Source organism: Zalophus californianus, chromosome 9 (assembly GCF_009762305.2).
Source record: "Zalophus californianus isolate mZalCal1 chromosome 9, mZalCal1.pri.v2, whole genome shotgun sequence".
NCBI lineage: Eukaryota > Metazoa > Chordata > Mammalia > Carnivora > Otariidae > Zalophus > Zalophus californianus.
This window is the reverse complement of record NC_045603.1, coordinates 43,960,233-43,977,171: the sequence shown is the minus strand read 5'-3', so window position 1 is coordinate 43,977,171 and position 16,939 is coordinate 43,960,233. Positions and strand designations below refer to the sequence as shown.

At 33.5% G+C, this 16,939-nt stretch overlaps 1 pseudogene; it reads left to right on the top strand.

Moving 5' to 3' along the window:
* Positions 1-13,878: 13,878 nt before the first annotated feature.
* On the top strand, positions 13,879-14,864 carry LOC113922387 (annotated as a pseudogene).
* The last annotated feature ends 2,075 nt before the right edge of the window (positions 14,865-16,939 follow it).

Here is a 16,939-nt window from a genome sequence, read left to right as displayed (position 1 = left end):
AAGGAGAGGAAAGAGAGAAAGTAGAAGAAAATGAAGAAATGGCCAAAAATTATTACTCATATTTAATGAAAAACTTGAACTCACAGACCCACACTCAGACGTATAATGGTCAAACTGCTCAAAATCAAAGACAATGAGAAAGTCTCCCAAGTCGTAAGAAAAACATGACTGATAACATACAAGGAAAAATGACTACATCAATGTCTGACTTCTCAACAGAAATAATAGCGATTAATAGGCCCTGGAATAAAATATTAAATGTACTGATTGTTAAGGAAGAAATAAAACTTCTCTTTCTTGGCAGGTAAAATACATACAAAATAATTTTGTATGTAGAAAGTCATAACGAATCTACAAAAAAAGCTTATTAGAACAAATAAACGAGTTTAGGAAGGTTGCAGGATACAAGATCAATACCCCTAAACCAATTGCGCTTCTGCCCAATTAGCAAAATAAATTTGACAATGAACTTTAGAAATTCCATTCAAAATAGTACTGAAATAGAATAAAATATTTAGGAATATATTTAATGAAAGTGGAGCAAGAACCATACACTGAGAAGACCCATACATATTGATGATAGAATATAAAGAAGACAAATAATTGGATATACCATATTTATGATCTGGAAGATTCAAAATACTAAAAAGTATATTCTTCCTAAATTGATCCATAGATTTAACACAAACCCTACCAAATTCCAGTAGCTCTTTTTTCCTTGGTAGAAATTTATAAGCTGAGCTTGAAACTTAAAAAGACATGTAAAGAATCTAAAATAAACAAACAATTTGGCAAAAGGAAAAAAAAATCATTGTTGGAGGACATATACTCCCTGATTCCCCAGTTTCTTATACAAGCTAAAGTAATTAAAAGAGATTAGTACTGGCACAAGAATAGACATTTGGTTCAATGGAACAGAATAAAGAGTCCAAAAATGGCCCTCACACAGATGGAGAGTTGGTTTTGAAGAACAGTACCATGGTAATTAAGTGAGGAATGAATATTCTTTTCAATAAATGGTAAAGAAATATTGGTATATCTACTTGTAAACAAAAAATGAACATCAATCTCTCCCTCACACCAGACAAGTAATCAAGTTACAATAAATTATTAATTTAAATGTAAGAGCTAGAACTATGAAATTTCTAGAAGGAACCAGAGTAGTAAAAATCTTTGGGACCTTACCACAGGCAAAGATTTCTTATGTATGACACAAAAAGCACAAAAAAAGAAAAGAAAAATGACTAAAAAGATTTTATTAAAATTAAAACCTTTACTTATCAAAGACATCCCTAAGTATAAAAAGATAAGCAATAGACTGGAAGAAAATATTCACAAAACCTATATCTTATGTGTCCAAAGTATTTAAAGAACACTTGAAACTCAAAAATAAGAATTCAAAAATTTCCATTAAAATGGAAAAATATTTTAGTTGACAACCCCATCCTACAAAAGATTGTTGAATGGCAAGAAACACATGAAAAAATATTCAACATAATTAATCATTAGGGAAACACAAATTACAATCACAATGAGATACCACACTAGAATTCACTGAAAGAAAGAAGAAAGAAGGAAGACTGGCATACTAGTCTGTCGGTAAGAATGCGGAGAAACTAGAACATGAATGATTCATTGGTGGGAACATAAAATGGCATTGCCACTTGGAAAAAGCAATTTGCTAATCTTTTAATGTTAAATTTACATTTACCATGTAATCTAGCCACTCTACTCTTCAAAGTCTATTCTACAGAAATGAAAATACATGTCCACTAGATTCTTTTACACAAAATTAATAGCAGCATTATTTAGAGTAACAAAACATCTGGAAACAACCCAAACATCCACAAGCTGGTAAATGGATAAGCAATATGTGGCATATTAACATAATGCAGTACTATTCAGCAAAAAAAGAAGGAACTACTAATGCATGCAATAACAGATCAATCCGAAAAAATATGTTTGCTACATGAAAGAAGCCAGATACAAAAGACTTCATATTATATGACTTATATGGATTTTCTGGAAAAGGCAAAATTAGAGTGACAGAATCCAATGCATGGTTCTGGAACTAGGTGTGGAAGTGGGCATTTACTGTGAAGAGCACAAGCGATGTCTGAGGTTATAACAATATTCTAAAACTGCACAACTGTACACAATTACTGAAATCATTAAATTGTACTTATAAAATATTTTAATTTTATTATATATGAATTGTACTTTAACAAAGCTGTTGAAATTCTCTATTAAAAAGAGAGAGAAAGAAATTAAGATTTGGGGTTCTGATTATTGCATCATATTAAAATGATTTATGTACATGCTGTTTAACATTTATTGATAATCTGCAATGTTCTAGGTTCCCTAGGGAGATAAAAAAAAGTCTCTGTCCTCAAGTCATGATAATGACCAAGGTAGAGAAAACAATAGGAGGCAAAAAATGAGATAAAAAGTTAATATTGAGATAGGAATTGCTATAAAAATAAAAAATTAATTTTTTATTGATTTTAATTGAGCATTCCAAAGAACACTTCAGAAAGAGGAGTGTGCCTGTTAGATGTTGAAAAATATTATAGGACTTAAAAATGCAGAACTGGGGGCGCCTGTGTGGCTCAGTCATTAAGCATCTGCTTTCGGCTCAGGTCATGATCCCAGAGTCCTGTGATCGAGCCCCACATTGGGCTCCCTGCTCAGTGCGAAGTCTGCTTCTCCCTCTCCCACTCCCCCTGCTTGTGTTCCCTATCTCACTGTGTCTCTCTCCGTCAAATAAATAAAATCTTAAAAAAAAAATGCAGAGTTGATGTGGAAAAGACATTTATCAAGGAGGGAGCCCCATGAGGAAAGGCATGTAGGCTCTAAACATATCACATATCATATCATGTTGCTATAAAAAAATAATAGGAATGTCTCTCTAGTAAAGTAATAACCTGCAATTTTCTTTTAAAAACAATCTTATTAAGAAGTATACATTGAAAAAAAAAAAGAAGTATACATTGGCAGCCTTTTTTATTAAAATAAATGGGCAAAATAAATTTATATTAAATTTACAATGTCAAAAATTAAATTACCCTGATCTTTATACTTCCCTTGGGTTTCAAATATCTTTTTAAATCTCCAACCAAGCACCTATAAATCATATTTTTAGACCATATATAATCTCTAAGAACTCATAATATAGGTGGCCTTTGCAAAGGAAGATTATGATCATGTAAATAAGAGAAAACCAAGGAAATATAATTAAATCATGCAAAATTATAAGTAGGTGTACCTTTTTAGGAAATCAAGGACATAGCAATATGGATTAAGAAAGCAAACTAAAAAGCATCTATTCATGTAGGAATATTATTTTTTAACAAAAAATTTACAGTGGGGTTTTCCTAAGGTGTTACATTTAACAATGAGCTACCAATAAGCAATTAAAATGAATTTATTTAATTTACAGAATAATTACAGAATTTAATTTATAGAATTTACCTATACTTAAGCTCAGAAATAAATAAATCTCATTAGAGTAATGGAGAATGTACAATAGGTTCTTGAAAGATTGCCTGATGGAGTTACTGCTTCAGTCAGGTCTCCACATTTCTACCTTTTTATGGTCCACTCCATCATGCAGCTTCTGAATGTTTCACTCTGAAAGTCACTCTGAGGTTAAGTTCTGATCACACATTTCTTAGGTGACCTGCAAAATGGCAATTCAGGTCTGATATTTTGGAAGTGTTGGTTTTAAAAGATGATTTATCTTTTTATAAACATGATCATTTTGCTGATCAGAATCAACACTGTCATACAAGATAAATGGGCAAGGTGAGTGAAGAAGATATATTTTAAGTCTGAGAACTTACTACATTGACTATATAGGTTCACAATTTAAAAGTAAGTTTGAATATTTCTGTTGCTTTTTGTATTTTCATATTATATATATTTTTATATTTATATTCTTTTATATTGTCTTCTGAACACAATACAAAGTTATAACATACATACTTCTACTAGAGAAGACCCTGAAGCTTACAGAAGGCTAAAAGAAAATTTAAGTGCTTATTTGTAACTTACTGCAAATCTTTATTTTTTAATCTTATTGCTCTAAATAAGATGTCTTTGATTGGTTGAAGTGAACTGAATAAACTGGAGATACAAGAGTCTCAAGAAATTTCTAGATCGTCTGCTGCATAGGTATTGGCACTTATCTAGAAATACAGATGCAGGTGAAAGTGAAAAATAATTTCAAAATATTACCATGATGAAAAAATAAAAAATATGATAATAATGTTAATTTTTATGATTCATATATAAGACTGGGTAATTTTAGCTGTACTTACTCCCAAGCTTTAATTTTTATGCCTTTGCTAATAATCAACATTGATTTACACTGAACAAGCCCCATCATTTGCATACTACTGGTACTATATTTTCCTACTCATCATTGTTAAATGCTTAGGAAAAATTGCTAGTCTTACAGGGTAACATAAAATAAAGCAATCATTTTTTTAATTGAAAAGACAGTAGCAGGTTTTAACATGGGATCATCACTTTGGATAGTTAAAAGTCAAGCAAGTATTGAGACAGTGTATATAAAGTAAACTAAAATATCTCAAAACGATTTATATGAAAGCTAAGGAAAAGAATGTATAACTGAATTATTCCAAGTATGCTATATACCTAGTAAATGGTACTGCGGAGGGGATGTTTTTCATTATGCTATGATTTTTTTTTTTTGGTATCATTCCAGTTTAACAGTTTTCCTCTATATCTACTAAGTTTGAGGTATAATAATCAGGTAAAAACATTTATAGCATTCCTAATGAATAGATATTTAATGTATATGTTCATCTTTAAATAATTGTGATATGAAACTTATTGTATGTACTCTGCATGTAAAACCATATTTTTACAGCAAAATAATAGAAAATTGTTTGAATATAGTCTTTTATGTGCCTACTGATGATATACTTTGACATGGGCTGAAAACACACATCTGTCTTCAGATCAGAATGCAAAAAATGTACTTTTAAAAACACATTTGCATTATTACATGAAATCCTTTGCTATAGATAAAAAGTCATACTCCCAACTCTCCCAAAATTAAAATCAAACTTCAGAGGTAAATATCCTGGTGGAATTCCATAAACCTGTGTCACACATCAGACCTGAATCCCTACCTTAGGAGACAGAAAGTTTCCAGCGTGTAGATAAAAGCTTGCAACTGGACAAATGTACACTCATTTTGGTCCAGAAAGAACAGACTGAAATGTTATTGCTTACACTTACTTATCCATATCAATAGAGGGGAACAAAAGAGGGGATAATATAAAACCATAATTAATCAAAATATATCATATTTAGTTTGCAATGTGTTAGATTGCTTTTTTCCTACTCATCTTATTAATGGTTTACTAAAGTGAATTATTAAGTTTAATTGACAGTATTTTGGCACACACTTTCTGAGCTGTCTGGAATGGCTGAGGTAACAGCTGAGTAACATTCTGAAATAAAACTGTTATTACTATCTTGAAAACAGAAACTTTTTTACTTACATAAAAATGGCAGTTCCACATATTGTGGTACCTGAAATTTATACAATTTTGGAGACCTTCTTTAAGTAAAATAATACAAGTTTACAAACATAAAATTAGGTACAAAAGTAAATCTTAACTGAAAGTGGTCTTAACTGATTGTAGTCAAATATCTCACTGCTGCAAATTTTACAAAAATGTATGAACACATTTCTAGAGCCCTTGAAAGAAGCCAGTATGAATGAGAGGCCCCCAGCTTGATCTTCATTAGCTTTAGTACAAACATTCCATGAATCTACAGGCCATTTGAAATGCACTTCTAGGCCTAAAAATGCATGGAGATGACAATTTGGATGTTATCCATCTGGATGTCAGAGAGGAAGTCATGAGATTGGATGGGATGACAGGAAAAAGGAGAAGTTGTTCACAACTGAACAGGTCCTTTATCAGGGCACAGAAGAATTGACTTGTAGAGAATTATTTAAGGAGCAGTGGAGTTGAGCAGTACAGAAATGTGAGCATGGGAAACATGGCAGCAAAAAGATATTTGTACTTGCTGTGATAATTTTTAAACAATATAAATGAACGAGGCAAGAGTTTAGACTAACTTAATCCCAAAGTTCCAAACAAAATTCCTTCTATTTCTGGGTGTGCTGCTGAGAATTTTTCTTGATGGTAGAGACCAATAGTCTGAAAGGCAAGCTAGTGGAGCACAAAAGAAGAGAGGCCTGGTGGGACACATCTTTGCGTATACCATCTTCAAATCCTGACGAATGTTAACATATGATGACTCAGTTACCAGAAGTATTTTTTGCCCTGACAGTGTTGAGTTACATAGACTAATAGTTCTGAGAACATAGCAGTCAATAATCTTTTAATCTCTTGCTCATAAAAGTTATTAGTCCATTGCTGGAATTTAACAGTGGTTCTTCTTCCTTTAACACAAGCCATATTATCTATTAGAAAGTAAACATCTTGTGCCTTAGGAAGAAAACCTGCTGTGATTTTATGTGGCTCAGAGAATATTCCCTATGTACGTTGTTCATTTAACCACTTTGCCAATACATGAATCCATCAGGATTATTCAAATAAGAAAAGGGTAGTGTACAGCTCGTTCCACACATTCTTTTTTTTTTTTTTAAAGATTTTATTTATTTATTTGAGAGAGAGAATGAGAGAGAGAGAAAGGTCAGAGGGAGAAGCAGGCTCCCTGCTGAGCAGGGAGCCCGATGTGGGACTTGATCCCGGGACTCCAGGATCATGACCTGAGCTGAAGGCAGTCGCTTAACCAACTGAGCCACCCAGGCGCCCCACACATTCTTTTCTATTATTTTTCCTTCTTATTACAGTGTTAGCCCAGAAAAATTCTATTCTTTGATTACTTATGCAATCTTGCGTTAAAAATTATATCTCAGTTTTATTTTTTAACATGTATCCCAGTACTGGCTTATGTAGGTTATGGAAAACTAGATTAAACATTTCTACTGCACAGAGCATGATGAGAATAAAAATGTAATGTCAATAATAAAAATAGAATAAACTTACTGATCACTTATGTGCTAAATACTTAACATCCACAATTTGTAGCTATTACTATTTACTCCAATTTTAACAGATAAAGAAACTACATTTTTGTGAGCTTGAATAGCTTAAACTTATACAATTAAAAATATAAAATCCCAACACTTATATAAGGCTCAGTATATGCTAGACATCAATCTAAATGATTTATATATTAATATAATTATTATAGTAATACTAGAATATAAGTAATAATATTATTTATTTGTTTCTTAGGTGAAGAAACTGAAGCAAAGTGAGATAAGTAACTTGGCCAAGGTCACATAGCAACTAAATGACAGACTCAAATGGAAAGAGCCTAGATGTCCATCAACAGATGAATGGATAAAGAAGATGTATACACACACACACACACACACACACACACACACACACACACACACACACAATGGAATATTATGCAGCCATTAAAAATGAAATCTTGCCATTTGCAATGACGTGGATGGAACTAGAGAGTATTAAGCTAAGCGAAATAAGTCAATCAGAGAAAGACAATTATCATATGATCTCAGTGATATGAGGAATTTGAGAAACAAGACAGAGGATCATAGGGGAAGGGAGGGAAAAAATGAAACAAGATGAAACCAGAGAGGGAGACAAACCATAAGAGACTCTTAATCTCAGGAAACAAACTGAAGGTTGCTGGAGTGGAAGGGGAAGGAAGGGATGGGGTGGCTGGGTGATGGACACTGGGGAGGGTATGTATTATGGTGAGCACTATGAATTGTGTAAGACTGTTGAATCACAGACCTGTACCCCTGAAACAAATAATACATTATATGTTAATAAAAAATTTTGAAAAATAAAATAAAAAGAAAAAGTTAGAAAGGGCTAGGAGTTAATGCCTAGATATTTAAGCTAGACTATACAGGTCATATTTTGTAGTATTTGTTGTTATAATAGTGGATAATTTTGTTACCTTCCCGGTCTCAGTTTCTTCACTGTAAAATGGAGTAGTAAAATATTTCATTTTAAGAATTAAAGTTGTGGGGTGCCTGGGTGGTATAGTCAGTTAAGCGTCTGACTCTTGATTTCTGCCCAGGTCGTGATCTCAGGGTCCTGGGATCAAGCCCCACAACCGGCTCCACATCCAGTGGGGAGTCTGTTTGAGATTCTCTCTCACTCTCTCCTTCTACTCCTCCACCTGCTCATTTTCTCTCTCTCTAAAATAAATAAATAAAATCTTTAAAAAAAAAGAATTAAAGTTGTCCTTTCACACAGTGCTTATAAAGCAGTGACTGGAGCATGGTTAGCATCATATAATGGTTTACATTAACAAATAGGAAATAAAATGGAGTTCTGTAATACATGGCGAAATGATTGCACACAATAAGTTGTCATTAAATTATTTGATACATCAACACTGTATTTGATCTTTCTTTTAGTTAAGGTACTTATAGTAAATAGTGGCTTCTCTAAAGTTATTTCATTTATCGGTTCTTTTTAGCTCTTAAAGGGGTTATTGGTACCTATCATTGTATGGAAGCACATATTATTGTTGCTAGACTGGTTCAAAGTGAAATTTAATTTTTCACTAAAGGCTCTATAATTTCATATTGTCTAAGGTATAAAAGCTAGTTGTACATAGCAGTGACTTTAAAGGTATTTTACAATTTAATTGGCCTTTTCTTCTTTTTTTTGAATTCACTGCAGATTAAAGTAGGCATTATGGTTTTGATGGAACAAAAGAGTTATCTTCAAAACATGTCACAACGGACTGGGAAGCTGGTAATAAAAAGCTGCTAATAAGGACCCACTAATAAGCAGCTCCAAGTACCTCAAAATAACCCTACCATGGGCTTTTCCATCCCCCAATCCAACGTACAAACATCAAAGAGAAAGAATACGGAACAGAATTGCATATTGATTATTACCTGCTTTTCTGTTGTGAGGATCTTTTGTCGTGCACAGTTTGAGAAGCTTAATATGTATAAAAGAAGGAACGTCGCTTAAGAGTAATGAAATGTGAGTCCTATTATTAATAGAATGGTTCTATCCTACTTCACAGGCTATAAGAACTGAAGTAATGTTTCCATTCTTGCCTTCCTTTCTTCCTTCCCTTTCCCTCTTTCTTTCCCTCTTTCTCTCTTTAACAGAAACCTGAATTGATAGAATTTGTGATGTGGGAGTGCATTCCAACTAAAATCACATCTGCAATAAGGTTGATGATAAATCTTTCTAGATGGGGCCCAACCATGAAACCACTACACTGAATTGGCTAGTCAGTGGATATTAGTTATATTGTGGCCCAGTAACTATTTTTCCTCACATTTAGTTCAAGAAAAATCATGCATGTGCCCATTCTCAGTCGTGTATTTTGGGTGAAGTTCCATCCATGACTTTTGATAAGAATTGACCAAGTTTACATGAACAAAGTCTCTTAGAATCAAACCATCATATACTTTGACTTCTGTGACTAGAAAGATCCTCATGTGACCAATAATGGTAAATTAAAAATAACTTTTGCTTGAAATTTAGTGAAAGGATTTTTCCTCTTACTACTGGAAAAGACGTTAAGAGGTTTTGAGGTCTGGGGTTTCTGCAACCATAAAAGAATCTGTAGGAGTATTAAGTCAACTTGGATGAATACAAGGAAGAGATTTCCCTTAACTCAGTTTACCACCTTTCAAACTTTTGAGACCTTGCAAGAGGAAGAATGTTGATATTTGACAAAACACTTACTGCATAAAAAATAATTAACTTTAACCATTTCACTTCCTTAAGAGTAAAAGAAAAAAGTTACTTATCTGTAATTTTTGGGTGCTAAATTTTAAGACCCATATTTTTCTTTGTATTGAAAGGCAAACATATTATAAATCCAATTATAGGTATTACTGAAGTTTAACATTTCTATTGTGATCAGCAGACTTATTTCTGTTAGGTTTTTTTTGTTATTTTATTTTATTTTTTAATATAACCCATTCTCCTAAGAGCATCTCTGAGTGTGTTGTGAACATAAAAGCTAGGTATATAGAATACAACAAATGTTCTGTAAGTTGAGAAACCAGCTGTCACCTCTTTGTGGTCTTTTAAGTTTCAGTTCTCACATCACTAAATTTGAAGGAACGAGCAGCATTAAAATATAAGTTGGTTATTTTAAAGCTAGTTTTTAGAGGAAATTGACAATGAATTCAGCTACATGTATGTCACATAGTAATTGAATGTATTACTACTAAACTCTGACTACTTTCTTGAAATGTGATCCTTAATATATGTTTCCTACACTTTATCAGAATCTAAATACCTGTGGTAAAAATCAGAATTAGAAACATAATAAGTGAATGATAAAGCAATGCCTATATACCATACTTTTAAAATAAATTAGTGAATTACAGCTCCAGAAATGACAAAGTAGGTTGTACTGGAATAACCAGCCCAAAGATAACCCTTATAAACTCTGGTGGTGGGGGGAACCAATATACAAAGGTATTAGAGAGCTATCCAAAGCAGGAAGAAACTTTAGGTTATCCAGTACTTCACAACATAAGTTAACTGGGTGAGATTTAAGCACACACAGCTTTCCTCTGAAGATATTCCCCAAGTTATGAATAGAGAGGCTAGAAGTCAAGTGGAAAGATACAATCCTATCAGCTTAAGGTTTCACAAGACAGAATTTTAGGTAACTAGAGTATCTAGAAATTAAGGAGATAAATCTCAGAAAGAAATCCTATAGGGCCTGTCCCCAAATATATCCATAAACTCCTTTAAAACCATGGCTTACCTCTAAGCTGAGCACCCATGTGGGACATTCCAAAAAGACATGTGGTAAAAATACATACACACACACACACACACACACACACACACACACACACACACACACACACAAAGTCTAAAGGACTGAAAGACTAAGAAGAGATTTCAGCTTTTGCCCAAAAGAACAGGGATAGCATTTGGAGTTTGAGTCCTGTCATATTAGAGGTGTTTACTAAAAACCTTGAATTTTCCAGTTTGTCCTAATAGAGTGTAAAACCAAACCTCTGCAAGTACAAGATGAATTACCAGTACCTTAAATGTCTGCTTAAATGAAAACAAATCATCAGTTAATAATAAAATCCAGGAACTCTACAAAGTGTTATTTACAACGTCTAATATACAATAGAAATTTATAAAATGTACTGATAATATGACCAACTGTACAGGGAAAAAAAAAAAAGACACTAGAAACAGAGTAAGGGATAACCCAGATGTGGAAATAGCAGACAATGTCTTTAGAGAAAATATTACAAATATGTTTAAGGACTTAAATGAAAAGTTGGTTAAATTAACTGAATATAAATGCAGAGAATCAACAGCAGACAATCCAATGGAAATTATGAATTGAAAATTACAAATCTGACATGAGAAATAAAATTACTGGATAGGCTTAATAGCAGAAATAAGAGGGCAGAAAAATGGGTTTTTAAAATAGATGAATGGAAACTATATAATGTCAAGAACTAGAGGAAAATGACTTAATGAAGAGAAGCCCAGTGACTTGTGGAGCAATAGCAAATGTTCTAAGATATGTTGAATTAAGCACAAGAAGTAGAGAAGTAGAAAAATTGGGACAGATTTTACCAATGTGATGATAATCATCAAATAAATCTAAAAAAACAAACAAACCAAAAAGTTCTGCAAACCCCAAGCAAGGTAAATTTTTTTAAGCTGTATGTATTAAAACAGCTGAAACGCAAAATTAAAAAAAATAATCCAATGAAGGCAAATCAGCATCTAATAAAAAAATAAGATATATTCCTCTTAATAAATTTATATCAAAACCTTTCAGCAACTGTGGATAGAAGGCAAGGTTTTCACTAAGATGAAGAGCATTTTAATGGTGAAATATTGAAAATCTTTTCATTAAATCTCCCAAGTAAGGAAAAGAAATCTCCTCTCACAATTTTCTTCAGCACTGTATTAAATGTGCCCATCAGTGCAATAAAGGGATAAAAGACATAGACATAAAGATTGAAAAGGAAGAAATAAATATTCTTTATTCCCAGATGACACAATTGCTCACATAGACAATCCAAAGAAATTTATAGACCTACTACTAGAATAAGTGAATTTAGCAAGATCACAGTTCAATATATTATAATTATTTGTATTTTTTTTAAGAGAGAGAGAGCAAGCGCACACACCTGCGCCGGTGGTGGAGGGGGAGTGGCAGAGGAAGAGGAAGAGGGAGAATCTTAAGCAGACTCCGCACTCAGGATGAAGCCTGTTGTGGGGCTCCATCTCACAATACTGAACTTATGACCTGAACCAAAATCAAGATTCAGATACTTAACGAACTGAGTCACACAAGCTCCCCATAATTATTTGTATTTTTATACATTGATAGCAATGAGAAAAGAACTTAAATTCCATTAACACACACATCAAAATCCATTATATACACATAAATTTAGCAAAAGATGTGTAAAACCTCTACATGGGAAACTCTAAGAGATTGTTACAAGGGATCAAAGATGACCTAAATAATGAGAGACGTATCACATTCATCAATTAAACAACTTAATGTTGCTAAAATTTTAATTGATCTAAAAAGATTAAATGCAATTTAAATTAAAATTCCAACATGATTTCTTGTAATAATTGATGAGTTGAGGTTAAGATGTATAGGGATATTTAAAATATCTTGAATAGCCAAAAATAATTTTGAGTAAAAAAAAAAAAAGTTTCAAGACTCACACTACTTGATTTCAAAACTTAATATTCTTTACTATGAAGTTACGGTGATCAAGAAAATGTGTTTGTGGAGTATGGATGGAAATATAAATTGATGGAACAAATAAAAAGTACAGGTACACATATAAGGCCAATTGCTCTTTGACAAAGACACCAAGCCAATTCAATAGAGAAAGAAGAATATTTTCAAACATTGGTCTTATGCCTGCTGGATATCCATATGGAAAAAAAAATACTTCAACATCTACATCAAGTTTGATACAGGGGTGCCTGGGTGGCTCAGATGGTTAAGCGTCTGCCTTCGGCTCAGGTCATTATCCCAGGGTCCTTGGATCGAGTCCCACATCGGGCTCCCTGGAGCCTGCTTCTCCCTCTGTTTCTCTCTCTCTCTCTCTGTCTCTCATGAATAAATAAATAAAATCTTAAAAAAAAGTTTGACACAAAAATATTTATAAGATGAAATATGGACAGCACAAACTAAAATAAGAAAGCTGCTAGATGAAAACACAGAAGTACATTTTAAGAACCTTGAGGTAAGAAAGGATTTCTTTGAACCAAAACACCCAATGAAAGAAAAAAATTGTATTCCTCAAAATTAGAATTTTTCATCCAAATATACCTTTTTTTAAAGAAGACCACAGAGAAAATTTTTACAATACATGCATTTGATAAAGGACTCGTATCAACAATACAAAGAATTCACACAAAGCAACAAGTTAATTTCAAAATAATTAGGCAAGAGGCACTTCGTAAATGAAGATAAACAGATGGCTAATAAGCACATGGAAAGATGTTCGACAGCATTCATCATCAAATTAAAACCACAATGAGATCATTTCAAATCTTCTAGAATTGCTAAAACTTGAAAGATTGACAACACTAAATGTTAGTGAAGAAGTAGAGCTATTGGCACTCTCATGTTGCTGGTGAGAATGCGAAATGGTACACACCCTTTGCAAATCTGGCAGTGTCTTAAAAAGTTAAATATATACCTCTCCATGATCCATCAATTCTACTTTTAGATATTTACATAAAAGAAATTAGAAAAAAAGTATATCCACTAAAGACTGTACAAAAATGTTTGTAGCCGCTTCCTTTGAAGATAGATTGATTTGAAGATGGATTAGGGGATGATAAAAATCCCAATAAGATGAAATGAAACTTAAGGAAAATTCTGGATAGCAAAGCAATAGACCTTATGAATGTACTAATGAGGCTAAATCAGATCAGGCCCGGGCTTCAACATAAGCTTGTGTCTCAGTCTGGCCCCGTCCATGCCCCAGGCTTCACAATGTCTGTAGATGTGGACGGTACAACATATGAAGCCTCAGGGCCATCCAAGAAAATGGCAAAACTTCATGTAGCAGTGAAGGCATTACAAGCAATGGGATACCCAACGGGCTTTGAATGTATGAGTTCCGATGAAAAATCAGATAATGAAGGCAAAAATGAAACAGTGTCTTCAAACTCAAACAATAATACTGGAAATTCTACAACTGAAACCTCCAGTACCTTAGAGGTAAGAACTTAGGGCCCTATCCTCACAGCAAGTGGCAAAATCCTGTAATGGAGCTCAGTGAAAAAAGAAGAGGTCTTAAGTATGAACTCATCTCAGAGACTGGTGGAAGCCTTGACAAATGCTTTATAATGGAGGTAGAAGTAGATGGACAGAAATTCAGAGGTGCAGGTCCAAATAAGAAAGTGGCAAAGGCAAGTGCAGCTTTAGCTGCCCTGGAGAAGCTGTTTTCTGGACCCAATGCAGCAAATAATAAGAAAAAAGATTATCCCTCAGACAAAGGGTATTGTGAATACAGCTGAGTCTGCAGCAGTCCAAGCTGTTTGGGGCAGAGGAAGAGGAGCTCTAACAAGGGGAGCTTTTGTTGGGGCTACAGCTGCTCCTGGCTACATAGCTCCAGGCTATGGAGCACCGTATGGTTACAGCACAGCTGCCCCTGCTTATGGTTTACCCAAGAGAATGGCTCTGTTGCCCGTTATGAAATTCCCAACATATCCTGTTCCCCACTACTCATTCTTTTAGCAAATGACAGAAGCTAATTCCTACTGAACAACAAATACAGCACAATACAGAATGTTAGAGGAAAAGCCTTTTTATCCTGCTTTCTTTGAACACATACTTGATCAAAATTATTTGTAAAGAACATCTTTCCTACTTTTTGATTTTAACAAATGCAAATTTAGTTCTCTACAACTTGAAAACAAACAACAAGGAACTAGTTCTGTGAAACGGTACCTCACTTCCGGAAAATACCTTATACCAGCCCTTCTGTCCTAGGGAAATAAATCTAGCAGTGCAGAGATTGAGTCTTAGGAGGAGTATCAGATTATGTAAAATTAAATTTGTGAAGGATGTACAGAGTCTTAAACACTGATCACAAATAAACTGCTTTGTTGTAAAAAAAAATAACTTAAAATTACAAATAAATCAATTACTGTCTTCAGAAGCCTGGGCAAACAAATTGTAGCATAATCCTGCAGTGGCCCACTACTCACTCAGCAGTTAAAAGAACAGGCTCCTGATATATGCAGAAATATGGGGGGAAATCTCAAAAATATGTATTGAACAGAAGAAGCCAGGTGCAAAACAGAATATTATCTAGGATTCCATTCATATGAAATTCAAGAATGGGCAAAATTAAGCTATGGTTTATAAGTGAAAAACAGAGGTTGCCTTGGGGGTGGTAGATAGCTGGATAGGTGAGCAGTGATGTGCATGCATGTGTCTCAGAAACTCTCTGTAGGGGAAAAAAGTCTTAATTTTAAAAATTGTGATTTCCATATTGTAAATACTGACCTTGCCCTTTTCCAGCTACCATCATGAAGTTATTGAACACAGAGTCAGGAATGTGCAGTAACACACCACAATATAGTATTTCCACACAGATGTGATAGACAAATAACCTCAAGAGGATAACAGTAAAATGCAGTAAAATAATTAAGATCTTTTTTATTAATTTTGTTTTAAATAAATTTAGTTGTAAGTTCATATAATTTGCTTTTTAATAATGCCTGTGTTTAATAACTAGCTCACAAAAATTCCTGAAATATTATCAATCTTGACTGGCAAATTTTTAGAAGCCATCTTCAGTGCCCCCTTGAAAGGGGAACATTTCTAAGGCAATGGTAATGTTCTATATCTTGGTAGGGACAATGGTTTCATGGGTGTGTATATTTATCAAAATTCATCAGTTCTCCACTTAAGACATATTCATTTTATGTTATGTAAATTTTACTTGAAAACCATATGTGACCGGTAATATATTTTAAGATATAGGTTCCTGAGGATCATAAATGCTTACTTTTCCTTGAGTCTGTTGAGTGATTTTATCCGCTTATTTCTAAATCAGTTAATTTTTCTGGATTGGAGTTATAATTTTTTTAAAAGATATTATTTATTTATTTGACAGAGAGAGACACAGCAAGAGAGGGAACACAAGCAGGGGGAGTGGGAGACGGAGAAGCAGGCTTCCTGCCAAGCAGGGAGCCCCATGTGGGACTCGATCCCAGGACACTGGGACCATGACCCAAGCCAAAGGCAGATGCTTAACGACTGAGCCACCCAGGTGCCCCTAGAGTTATAGTTTTTAAAATATTTTTATTAGGGAAAATATATAACAAAATTTACCATTTTAACAATTTTTATTTGTACAATTGCATTAATCACAGTCACAATGTTATACAACCACCACCACTATTTCCAAAATTTTTTCATCATTCCAAACAAACTCTGTTCCAATTAACAAATAACTCCCCATTCCCTCCTCCTCTTAACTCCTAGTAGTCCTAATATACTTTCTGTATCTTTAATTTTCCTCTTCTAGATACTTCCCAAACACAATCCAAATTCAAACAAAGTGATTCACTTATGTAACAATATTCTTTTTACATCCTACTATATGCCAACACTTTTAACATTCCTGTAGTTACAGAAAGGAGAAAAATATTTATCTTTGCCCTCATATGGTAGCTTTGATGATAAATATTTTGTCTCTCTCTCTGTCACCAGGATTTTAGTGACATGTCGTTTCTAATGAAAACATACTAGAACTTAAAAAGATGACTAGAAATAAACCCTTTTGTTTCATGTTCTAAATAGCTATCCTGCAGGAGATGAAGATTAAAACATGGACAGAAATATTAAGCCTATGTTTGTC